A 12,130-nucleotide genomic window follows, 5' to 3' on the forward strand; every position below is an offset into this window, starting at 1 on the left:
GAAAGGCCAGACATCTGACCTTTCAGACTGCCAACACATATCTATCATCAATAGAACTTTCACACAATACAGTGTCATTAGCATCAGCAATGAGATATCTTAGGAGCCAGGCTTAATTAACACAATAGAATGCAAACACAGCAAGCTTTTATCACTACAGCCAGGTAGACTTAATTAGCACCTCAACAGTCTATGTGTCCCCACATGAATGAGTCACTTTGCTATTGACCTGTTGGGGTCAGAATTAACCACCTGTAATATTTCAAGATATCCTGCAATACATAAATTTTCATTATTGTCCCATCTCATGTAATTCATGATATCATTTATTTTTTATTTTTTTTAAAGTGTATTTTGTGCGTGCACTCGAGAGAGGAGCCGGACTGCAAAAGTTGGGAGTAGGCAGGCCTCCCCCAGAGGCAATCTGCCACCTTTCTCCATGCCCCGGGTGGCAATGGCGGGTGCGTGAGGGGGTCATCCCACATAGCCCGCCCTACCTGCTCCGCTTGAAGCCCAACGGGGCAGAGGGACTCCCTATAAGGGAGTGAGAGGATCTAGCCCGCTCCACCAGCCCCGTTAGTCCTTCGCCTCTCTTTTTTTAGAGACCGCGTGGTCAAAGTGCGTGCATGTTAATCCAATTTCGAGTGCGTGTAAGTGTGGTGTTTTTTGTGGGAGGGGGGTGGGCGTACTAAGCGCAGGCTTACCTCGCATAGCACACCCACCGGGAGCCGGGCTGAGACCACCAAACTCAATTCACATGTAGCCGAGACCGGGATCTGAACCCCTAGCTGCAGAGGTGAATGGCTTGTCAGCGCACTGCCAATCGCGTTGAGCCGCCGCAGCTCCCATGATATCATTTCTCAGTCATCCTATGCCCCTATTGGACATAGGGTGACCCTAGACCCAAGAGTCATTAGTGAAGCTGGCACAGGAGTACCCCGCATCGTTCAAAAGTCTCTGGGTATCACGGGCCATTCCGTTACAGTGATCATTAGCAAAAGAACTGAAAAACTCATGTTTGGTCCACTAGGGATCAGGTGCAAAGCAATTAACAAAATATGATAGCAGGTTCTCTTTAAAGCTGAACTTGCACCGAGCTTAACCTGAAGCTTAAACTGAACTATCTTAATTTATTACTGTAATGCAGTTAGGGTGCAAATAAAGTAATAAATATACTTCTCTTTTACTACTTTTTCCAGCTAACAAGTCCTGCAAGAGTAAAAATACAAAAAACTTTGCACACTTGTAGAGGCAACCTATGGCCGGCCGGTACCGGGTCCCCAAAGTCTGGGAGATCAGGCGCAAAAAGATGACTCGAGTATAAAAAAAATGTGCTGAAAAACTCGGCTTATACTCGAGTAAATACGGTAATTCTTCTCATTGCCTTCTAAAGACATAATGTGATGGGTATATTCCATGGCCTGGCTGGGGTTAATCCAGGCAAACAGTGAAAGTGAGGGACAAAGTAATACGAAGAGGACACCTGTTATTTTCTCATCACCGCTACACATATCATTACAAAGTCATAATTCCTACCCTTCAAATTGCACCATTCCTTTCTCTCCCCTCTAAGTGCGGATCAGGCCCGTCAAGCTCTATAAATCTACTTGAGTGCTTTGATATTTTTATGCCATCTATTGCGCATTTAGTTAGAGTGGACTTGTCACCTGAATGCAACATCTTTTGTTACACAAAATGGAAGTGTTCAGATTACAGTAAAAAAAAAAATACTAACAATATTTTTTTTAAATTGTCTTCTACCTAAAACCACAGGTCACTTATACACCTGTAGTCACATCCATTATCATCATTAGTATATTTTGTGTCTTTTTTCTTTTCACTTTTCACCTTAACACTTTTTTTCTTCCTCGCCCCTTCTTTCCCTCTTGATATTCATCCTAATTTGATTTTATTTCATTTTTTCTTTGCTCCTTCACTTTTCACTGCTGTTTCACTCCATTCTTTTACACACACTTCCCACACTTTCTTCACTATATTATACACTGCACTTTTATCGTGATTCCCTTAGTCACCCAACACTCCTTACATTTTCCATATTCCATTTCCTGTTCTAGTCCTTTTCACTGCACTGACATCTTCAGCTTTGCCCTCACGTCTTATCTCACCATTTTCGCACAGTTTCCCCTCCCCTTTTTTCCCCCTGTTTTTCCCCCCCTTTTTTTTTTTTTTTTTTTTTTTTCTATTTTCACATTTCCTTCTCCTACCGGTGCATCTCTTTCGCTCATTTAATCTCCATGCTGATACATCAGGCTTCCTGTTTAGCCCGGCATGTATTCACATTTATTAGTTTATCTTCCCTTTCATTCTTATAGTTTTCTTTTTTCAGATATACTTTTCAGCCTTATATATATTTGTGTGTATTCTCTTACAGGGTCTTCATCGCAATTTAAGGAGGGAAGTGCTTAACCGCACCCCAACCTACCCATCCCGGCTTCGTACGGTGGTGCTGGGCCCCCCCCCTGGCCCAGCCGGTTACGGGTGCTCGCCCCTACCCCTTTTGGCTTCCATCTGCCATCCCCGGCTTTGTTGTTGGGGGCCTCCCCTCTTCCCCCCCCCCCCCTGTGCCCCTTCCCGGCCCCGTTCTCCCCCTCCGCCCCCCCCTTTGGTGGCGGTCCCCCCCCCCCTCCGTCCCCCTGGCCCCCCCCCCCCCGGCCCGCCTCGGGGCGCGACCCTTCGGCGCGCTATCCGTTGACCTCTCGTGGGCCCGGGCGGTACCTCTCCTGTTGGTGATTTGGAATTCGGAGTCTTTTTCCACACTGACCCAGGGGAGCTCCTCTCCCCCTTGTTTCACCCCTCCGATACCCCCGTGGGAAGTTTGATGGTGCGGTATTGGTTCATCTGGTCCGGATCTACGCCTTCGAGTGGACGCCCCTGGGTGAGTGGCAATGGTACCTTTTACATCAGTCCATATTTACAGGAGGAACACCCGCACCCCGCCATCTACCTATATGGCTGTGGGTGGCGGGCCTCCCCATGTTCTGTTGTTATGATGTTCCACTCATCTGCATGTATCTTTTTGTATGTATTCTTTTTATAGAACCTATGGCAGCGTCTAACCAATACTCCCTGAAGAAGACCGTTACTTTCAAAAGGTCGAAACGCGTAGGGGTGTTTTTTCGCCCATAGTATTTTGTATATTCCTCAGTACTGTTATGCTATGTCTGTATTTATTCTATTCTCTGTTTTTATTCGCTATGTATAACCTCTGTTGTTATAAGCTCATATCTTGAGTCCCCACTGTTTGGGGCTTTTTGAACTCTATATTTAATAAATTTATAATTTTTTATTTCATGGTACGTTTTCATTTTTTGCTGCAGCACAAAGCCCCTAGGGGTCATTTTCTCTTTTCTTCTTCTACCTAAAACCAAGTCCAACTGGCTAAGGGACGTTTTGCAAATAGGCAGTAGGGCAACATTTTATTACAGTGGATCCTTGCATTACAAGCATTCCAATAGAAGTCAATGGAAACAAAGATAATTTGTTACGCATTGACTTCTATTGCATGCAATACCGCATGTGGCCAGAAGTGGGGGGTGCCGGAGAGCCTCCGAAATACTCAGGGACAGCTCAGCTGAACTCGGAAAGTCCCAAAAACACAGTTTCCGCGTATACAGCACCCCCAAATGTCCTGGCCATTGAAATGAATGGGCAGTACTTCCAAAGCGCCTGAAAAGCTCTTCGGAAGTGCTGCAACATAGGTGTTTTTAACCCCTTCTGTGGGGTTAAAAGCGCCCCGCTAGTGGGCGAAAAGCGCCACTTAAACAGCGGTAACGCGCCCAGCTAAAACGAACAGCGATATACCGCTAACACATGGGCGGCCCCTGGGTCCAACTGTGGGGGGTGCTTTGACTGGGGAAAGACAGAGATCCGTGTTCCTGATTAGCAGAAACACAAGATATCCATCTTCCCCTCTCACAGAACAGCGATCTGTCTTGTTTACATAGGAAGCGCCATTCTGTCTGCTTTGGAAAAGATTGGACCCGCCAATTGCCTCCCACTGTGATTGGACACAGCGGGAGGCAATCAGCGAGTCCGGCGGAACCCGCCAATCTTTTCCGAAGCAGATAGAGTGGCCGGTGCGCCCCAGACACGGCAAACAAAATCACGTACAGGTACGCGATGAGGACGTGATGCAAGATTTCGCACTGAAGGGCCGCCCTGCTGCAGTAAATGTACGTGGGGTGGGTCGAAAGCTATTAATTGAACAAGGTGAAGTTAGAAGCTGAAACGTTAGCCATGCAGAGCTGCAGCATATTTTGCACCCTCCAATTTTAGTAAATCAACCCCCAATGTATTTCTCAGCGCACCTGCAGATGACTGAAGCTGAACATTATTGAGCAAGGGGTGCCCTATCAAAAGTTTTAAAAATTGACAATATGGTGAATTTCCCTTTAACGCAATCATTTACATTTCTTCATTCTGCAGTGTTGCAACAGATCTATGGAAATGAGGCCAAGTCTGTAGCCTAGACCCCATACACACCATTAGATTTTCTGCAGATTTTTGTCTTCAGATTTACCAAAATCTTATCATACGGAGGTCAAAACTTAAAGTGGAGCTCCACCCTCAAGTGGAACTGACGCTCATTGGATTCCTCCCCCCCTCCAGTGCCACAATTGGCATCTTTCAGGGGGGGAAGGGGGGCAGGATACCTGTCAAAGACAGGTATCCTTTCCCACTTCCGGGAGTCCGGCTGTGACGTCACCACGGGGCTCCCTCCTCCTCTGGCCGCCGGGCTAATAGGAGAGAGGAGCGGGCCTCGCGAATGCGCAGTAGGGTTCCCGGCATGAAGCTGAAAGGCTACACTGCCAGGTTCCCTTTACCGCAATGGCGGCGGCAGTGTAGCCTTTCCAGGCTTCCGGTATGTGTAGCTGCTGGCTTTTTTTAATCCACTTTAAGAGTTTCAATTTGTATGCAATCAGGCAGGCATTTTTCACTACATGGTTTTGGTAAATCTGAAAACAAAAATCTGCAGAAAATCTAATTGTGTGTATGGGGTCTTACTCAATATGCCAAATAGCGAACGTCAGACTTCCATTTGTTGATGAACCACAAGCTCTCTCTCTCTTGTAGTAACGATCGGGTATACCTGGTCTGTAACTCAAACCATGCACTAATTACGCATTTGATGCTGTGCACCTCATCTCTGGATGAAGGACTGCGCTATCAGGTCAGACGAGAGCAGCACATGAAAAGGGACAGCGGCAACCCCCCCCCCCGGTATGGGGGCTTTTTAACATTTCCCTTCTACTTTTTTTTTTTTCTCAATCCGTATTGTGTAAGGTTGCATGCCATCGAGAAAACAAAAGACAGCTTTCCGTAAACTTTAATTACAGCGTACCAGACATGGTCAAAACTCAGAGAGGGAACACTCGCCAGAGCTTTGATGTTTCAGCTGTAGGGATTTCACTATTTAGAAAAAAAAAAAAAAAAAAAGGGGACAGCTTAGACGGGGCCCCCTCGCTTCCCCTGGAAACACACTAGCCCCCTTTTAAACAGCCTTTCTTTTATGCGCTCTAGAGGCTGGAAAATGAGGTTTGTGTAGCGTGTTAGTACTGGAATTTTTTAATAACCTCCTCTCTCCTCTTTACTCTTCCCCCCCAATTATCGTGGTGAATAATTAACATAGTGAAGGAGATAACTAAATCCAGCATCTCCCAAACTGAAAGATCTTTAGTTCAAAGCGTGTCCCTTTTTTTTTTTCTTTCCTTCTTCTTGTCCGTTCCCCCTGGTGCCGCCACTAAAAACTTCCTTGTCAGTCAATCTCTGGGCAAACACTTCAAAGCCTCGTGAGCGAAAAGGCCCGAGGGTCAGGGAGAATTCAACACAGGGAGGAACGGCCGGGCCCAACATACAACCAGCTAGAGGAACACAAAGGCGGAGGGGAATACTGCGACACTGAGCAAGAGACACAGAGGATAAAGTTAGAAGGGTTGAAAAAAAATAAAAAGCAGAAATATAAAATAAAACAAAGTAATACAGAAAAGAAAAAAAAAAAAAGTTTAAAGGTAAAACTTGGCCAAATTGAAAACTTCAGAAGTACCTGCCGAGCAATGCAGCGTTTTTTAATCTATGTATTGCCATAGTGCACCAGTCCATGATGGTGATCAATGAATCCCTTTATCCTTTTGGCTTACCTCTTTGTAATGTCGAAGATACAGGACACTCACTGGCCACTTTATGAGGTACACCTGTTCAATTGCTTGGTAACACAAATTGCTAATCGGCCAATCACATGGCAACAACTCAACGCATTTAGGCGCAGTGGTGGCTGGTGGGGGGGGGGGGTGCAAACAAACTGAAGAATTATGAAAAATAACCAGCTAGTGGGGCTCTTGGCTTCTTGTAAGGCATATGTCTATTTACAGCTTGATGAAAACTTATGTGTACAAGCTCTATAGCTCAAGCTGCAATTTACACTTTCGCAAGGAGGGAGGGGGAGAGGGAGGGGGAGAGGGAGGGGGGGAGAGAGAGAGAGAGAGAGAGAGAGAGAGAGGGGAGAGAGAGAGAGAGAGAGAGGGGAGAGAGAGAGAGAGAGAGAGAGAGAGAGGAGGGGGGAGAGAGAGAGAGAGAGAGAGAGAGAGAGAGAGAGAGAGAGAGAGAGAGAGAGAGAGGGGGAGGGAGGGGGAGAGGAGAGAGGGGGAGAGGAGAGGGGGAGGGAGAGAGAGAGAGAGAGAGGGGGAGGGAGGGGGAGAGAGAGAGAGAGAGAGAGAGAGAGAGAGAGAGAGAGAGAGAGAGAGAGAGAGAGAGAGAGAGAGAGAGGGGGGGGGGGGAGAGAGAGGGGGGGGGAGAGAGAGGGGGGAGAGAGAGAGGGGGGGGGAGAGAGAGAGGGGGGGGAGAGAGAGAGAATGAAATGGAGAAAAGAAGAAGAGGGAAGAATGAAGAAGAAGGAAGAATGAGGAAGAAGGAAGAAGAAGAAAAAAAGGTAGAAAAGAAGAAAGAGGAAGAAGAAAAGAAGAAAGAGGAAGAAGAAAAGAAGGAAGAGGAAGAAGAAAAGAAGGAAGAGGAAGAAGAAAAGAAGGAAGAGGAAGAAGAATAATAGAAGGAAGAAGGAAGAGGAAGAAGAATAGAAGGAAGACGAAGAAGAATAAAAGGAAGAGGAAGAAGAAAAGAAGGAAGAGGAAGAAGAATAGAAGGAAGAAGGTCACGCATATGTCTATTTACAGCTTGATGAAAACTTCTGTGTACAAGCTCTATAGCTCAAGCTGCAGTTTACACTTTCGCAAGACAGAGTAATTATCTTTTACAGTGTCTCATTTTATAAAGCTCAGGGAGGAAAAGGGGAGGAGGGAGAGGGGGGGAGAGAGAGAGAGAGAGAGAGAGAGAGAGAGAAAGAAAGAAATAGAAGAGAATGAAATGGAGAAAAGAAGGAAGAAGAAAGGAGGAGAAAGAAAGGAAGAAGGATGAAGGGAAGAAGGATGAAGGGAAGAAGGATGAAGGGAAGAAGGATGAAGGGAAGAAGGATGAAGGGAAGAAGGAAAAAAGAAGAAGGCGGGAAGAAGAAGAGGGGGAGGAAAAGGAGGGAGAAGAAGAAGGGAGGAGGAGGAAGAAAGGAAAGAATGAAAGGAAAGAACGAAAGGAAAGAAAGAAAGAAAGAAAGAAAGAAAGAAAGAAAGAAAGAAAGAAAGAAAGAGAAAGAAAAGAGAAAAGAAGAGGGAGAAAGGAAGAAAAAAGGAGGAGAAGAAAGCAAAATAAAAGAAAGAACAAAGTAAAAAAAGAGCGAAAGAAAGAGCATTAAGGTTCCCCTTTAGGACTGCAGAAATATCTCCTGTTTTCGGACACATGAGACCTGACCCATAGACTCGCACTGACATGGACCATCTATCTATCTCTGTGTTGCACTTCTAAGCAGGAAGCACAGCATGCATGCCTAACGAGCAAAAATAGCTGCTGCCACCTTCAAATATACTTTTGTACTAAACATAGAAATCATGTTTTTTTAAATGATAATCACATCATTGTATGCAACTTGAAATAATAAAAAAACAAGTTTCCCTTTAAAGGCACACAAGGGTGGTAATCTGTGGATCTGTCAGCAAATATATGTTTGTTTCTGGAGACATACACAGCTCTGATGTACAAGAACAACAATACAATCAAGTGTCCGTGAGGAGCGAAGAGTTGGTGGCATGTGAAGCATTCTTTCCATCCCAGGGTGGGGGCTGATTAAAGTGCCACAGGTCTGTTTAGTTTTGATGTTTGAAGATCAATGAGAGGCAGAGCACATCAAAGGGCCAGTGGGGAAGACTGGCAGTATCCAGAAAGCAAACATTTAGAGACACATCCGAGGATCTGAAAGGGGAAGCCAGCTTTGAAAATGACGTTAAAGGCTTGAGCGATGGCTTCACAGAGCACAGATCAAAAGCTTCCAGACAGGAAGGAACCACCAGCGAAACGGCGGAGGGGAACCAGAGCACCGAATCGCAGGCATCCAGAACGATCAATGCTATAATTATGGGGGTCTGCGGACAGGGCGAATCCGAGGGAGACCTCGACCAGGCTCCAAGCTTTTTAATTAATAAAATAAAAAAAAGGGAAACTATTAGAGTGTGACATCAGCCCCCAGTCCGCCTGTAATGAAATAAACTATTTCAGATTTTTGGACGACAGGCTGGCATTTATTAACGATCCTAAAACGTAATTAGGAGGTGAAAACGCTAAACATACTGCACCAAGTACAGTAAAGAGTTCTATATATGGCAGGAGATTATAGTTGTATCACAAAAAGAAGTTGAATGACGGAGCGAGACACTCATACAGCGAACGCAAAAATTCTTTCATGTTTTCGTTTTTATCTCAGTGCTGCCGATCTCCTGAACCCTCTTTGCAGCCACTTCCGTTCAACACGCAATTACTCCAACGGCGGCTGCATGTCATTGCTTAGAACTGGTTTTCTGATGGTGACACCAGCATAACATGACTGTGTCAGCATCATCGGGCCTCAGGAAGTGCAGGGGACAATGCAGTCGCACAACGGGGAGACAAGAACAGAGCATTGTCATCCAACACCAAAATTCCCTGAACAAGGACCGTCATGACAGGATCACCACATAACGTTACAATGCAAGCCGTAGATTGAAAAAAAGATTTAAAAAAAATTAAATAAAAAATCGATTTTGAGTAGGGGTGCTCCGAATGGAAATGTTGGTACCAAAACCGAAAATTAAGGATGCACTAGGCCCAAAACTAAAATGAAAATTACAGTTTTAAAAAAATATATATATATTTTTTTTATATATAATTGTATTATATTCCACTTTTAATGAATATAATCAATTTAAATTAATATGCATTTATTGTTGGCACCTTAAGTGCAAGAAAAGCTCAGGGAAAATGCAGTCTGCGGTCTCTGACCATCTCTTGTATCACGTCCTCAGTCCCTGACCATCTCTTGTATCATGTCCTCAGTCCCTGACCATCTCTTGTATCACGTCCTCAGCCTCTGACCATCTCTTGCATCACGTCCTCAGTCCCTGACCATCTCTTGTATCACGTCCTCAGTCCCTGACCATCTCTTGTATCACGTCCTCAGTCCCTGACCATCTCTTGTATCACGTCCTCAGTCCCTGACCATCTCTTGTATCACGTCCTCAGTCCCTGACCATCTCTTGTATCACGTCCTCAGTCCCTGACCATCTCTTGTATCACGTCCTCAGTCCCTGACCATCTCTTGTATCATGTCTTTAGTCTCTGACCATCTCTTGCATCACGTCCTCAGCCTCTGACCATCTCTTGTATCACGTCCTCAGTCCCTGACTATCTCTTGTATCACATCCTCAGTCTCTGACCATCTCTTGCATCACGTCCTCAGTCTCTGACCATCTCTTGTATCATGTCCTCACTCTCTGACCATCTCTTGTATCATGTCCTCACTCTCTGACCATCTCTTGTATCATGTCCTCACTCTCTGACCATCTCTTGTATCACGTCCTCAGTCTCGGAATATCTCTTGTATCACGTCCTCAGTCTCGGAATATCTCTTGTATCACGTCCTCAGTCTCGGAATATCTCTTGTATCACGTCCTCAGTCTCTGACCATCTCTTATATGGTAGTGGGAGTGTCATGGTCTTGGGCTGCATGAGTGCTGCCGGCAATGGGGAGCTAAAGTTCATTGAGGGAACCATAAATGCGGACATGCACTGTGACATACTGAAGCAGAGCATGACCCCCCTTAAGAGACTGGGCCGCAGGGCCGTATTCCAAGATAACGACCTCAACACACACCTCCAAGACGACCATTGCCTTGCTAAAGAAGCAAAGGGTAAAGGTGATGGACTGACCAAGCATGTCTCCAGACCTAAACCCTATTGAGCATCTGTGGGGCGTCCTCAAACTGAAGGGGGAGGAGCACAAGGTCTCCAACATCCACCAGCTCCGTGATGTCATCATGGAGGAGGGGAAGAGACTCCAGTGGCAACCTGTGAAGCTCTGGTGAACTCCATGCCCAAGAGGGTTAAGGCAGTGATGGAAAATAATGGTGGCCACACAAAATATTGACACCTTGAGCCCAATTTGGACATTTTCACTTAGGGGTGTACTCACTTTTGTTGCCAGCAGTTTAGACATTAATGGCTGTGTGTTGAGTTATTTTGAGGGGACGGCAAATTTACACTGTTATACAAGCTGTACACTCACTACACAACATTGTAGATACAAAGTGTTATTTCTTCAGTGTTGTCACATGAAAAGATAGGATAAAATATTTACAAAAATGGGAGGGGTGTACTCACTTTTGTGAGATACTGTATGTTCAGTGGTTTGTGGGTGATTAATATGGTATAAAAACAATTAAAGCTAATTTCTTCGGTCAGTTTCAAGTTATTTCTTTGGTCAGTTTCAAGTTATTTCAGAGAAAAATTAGTTCATTGTTCAGGGGAGAGATTCAGGTATGGTGGTGAGAAGAGAAGTGCAAGCCGCTGGTGCAATGTTGATGGGGGTGGGTTCAGGGGCAATGATGCCTCCTTGTGGCATTGCCAGCTTTAGATATAGATGATGTGTGTGGAAGCAGTGGTCTCTCTGCATGTTACATAGGAAGTCAGGTTGAAAAAAAAGACACAAGTCCATCCAGTTCAACCAAAAACACACACCCTGCTGAGTCAAACCTACAGCACTGCAATCAACAAAACTCACACTACCTGCTGATATGAGAAGAACTCAAGCTCAGAATAACTCTGCATGGAGAGCAAGGGCTCCTCTCTGTAGCATGCTGGGCCACAGACAGGCTTTTAATCTTTGACTGCTTTCTAAGAAAACAAGCTATGCACATGCACAATGCAAATTTTGGCAGGTTCCCGACGAAATTGGAGTCATGGGGTGGCCCTGTCAACATCCTTCGACTTGAAAAATCAAAGGAGCAGGGTGGAAAATTGCTTAACAAACGGCGTCTGCATCCAATCAGATGCAGCCACTGTTTAGGGTGGCTGGGGGAATTGAGTGCCTTCTCCAGTTCAGGCCATGGGGCTGAATGAAAGACATGTTGCAGTGCATGGCCAGCTAAACTAAATACCTTGGACTGTCTACTTTCCAAAAATGAGTAATTTGGGGGATATTTGTAATGTCCTGGCATTTTAGGGCCTCAAGAAATTACTTAAGCCCTCAGTACATCAGGACTGATCAATTTTTAAATCTATATACACCATAGTTTGTAGACTTTATAATTTTCTGGTGGTCTAGGGTGGCATACCTGGTGGGTGTCCTTTATTGCCATCCCTGGAGGTCCTGGCATCCCTGGTGGTCCAGTGTGGGCATCCCTGGAGGGGATTATCAGTGCAGACCCCTCCTGTCAGTAGAGCTGCCGATCATCTCTACTTGTGTCTGTCAGATGTGAGTGAGGAAAAGCCGATAAATGACTCTTCCTGTTTACATCATGATCAGCACTGATTGGACACAGCTGATCACGTGGTAAAGAGACTCCGTCAGAGGCTCTTTACTAAGATCGCTGTAGCAGTGTGACAGATTGACACGCCGCGCCAGTGGCGTCACTAGGGTTGGTGTCACCCGGTGCAGTAAAACATGGTGTCACCCCCCCCTCTGTCTAGGCTGCCCAGCACCAAGCAGGCAGCGCACAGGCACGGGGCGCACCCCAAACCAGCCCCTGTAAATGATAGT

The 12,130-nt window shown here is 45.6% G+C and overlaps 1 protein-coding gene across 2 annotated transcripts in view; it reads right to left on the reverse strand.

Moving 5' to 3' along the window:
• Positions 1 to 12,130, reverse strand: part of ASPSCR1 (ASPSCR1 tether for SLC2A4, UBX domain containing) — a 70,718-nt gene that overhangs the window by 13,554 nt on the left and 45,034 nt on the right. The gene's annotated exons all lie outside the window — the stretch shown is intronic.

The sequence above is a fragment of the Rana temporaria genome, chromosome 12 (genome assembly GCF_905171775.1).
Source record: "Rana temporaria chromosome 12, aRanTem1.1, whole genome shotgun sequence".
In the NCBI taxonomy this organism is placed as follows: Eukaryota; Metazoa; Chordata; class Amphibia; order Anura; family Ranidae; genus Rana; species Rana temporaria.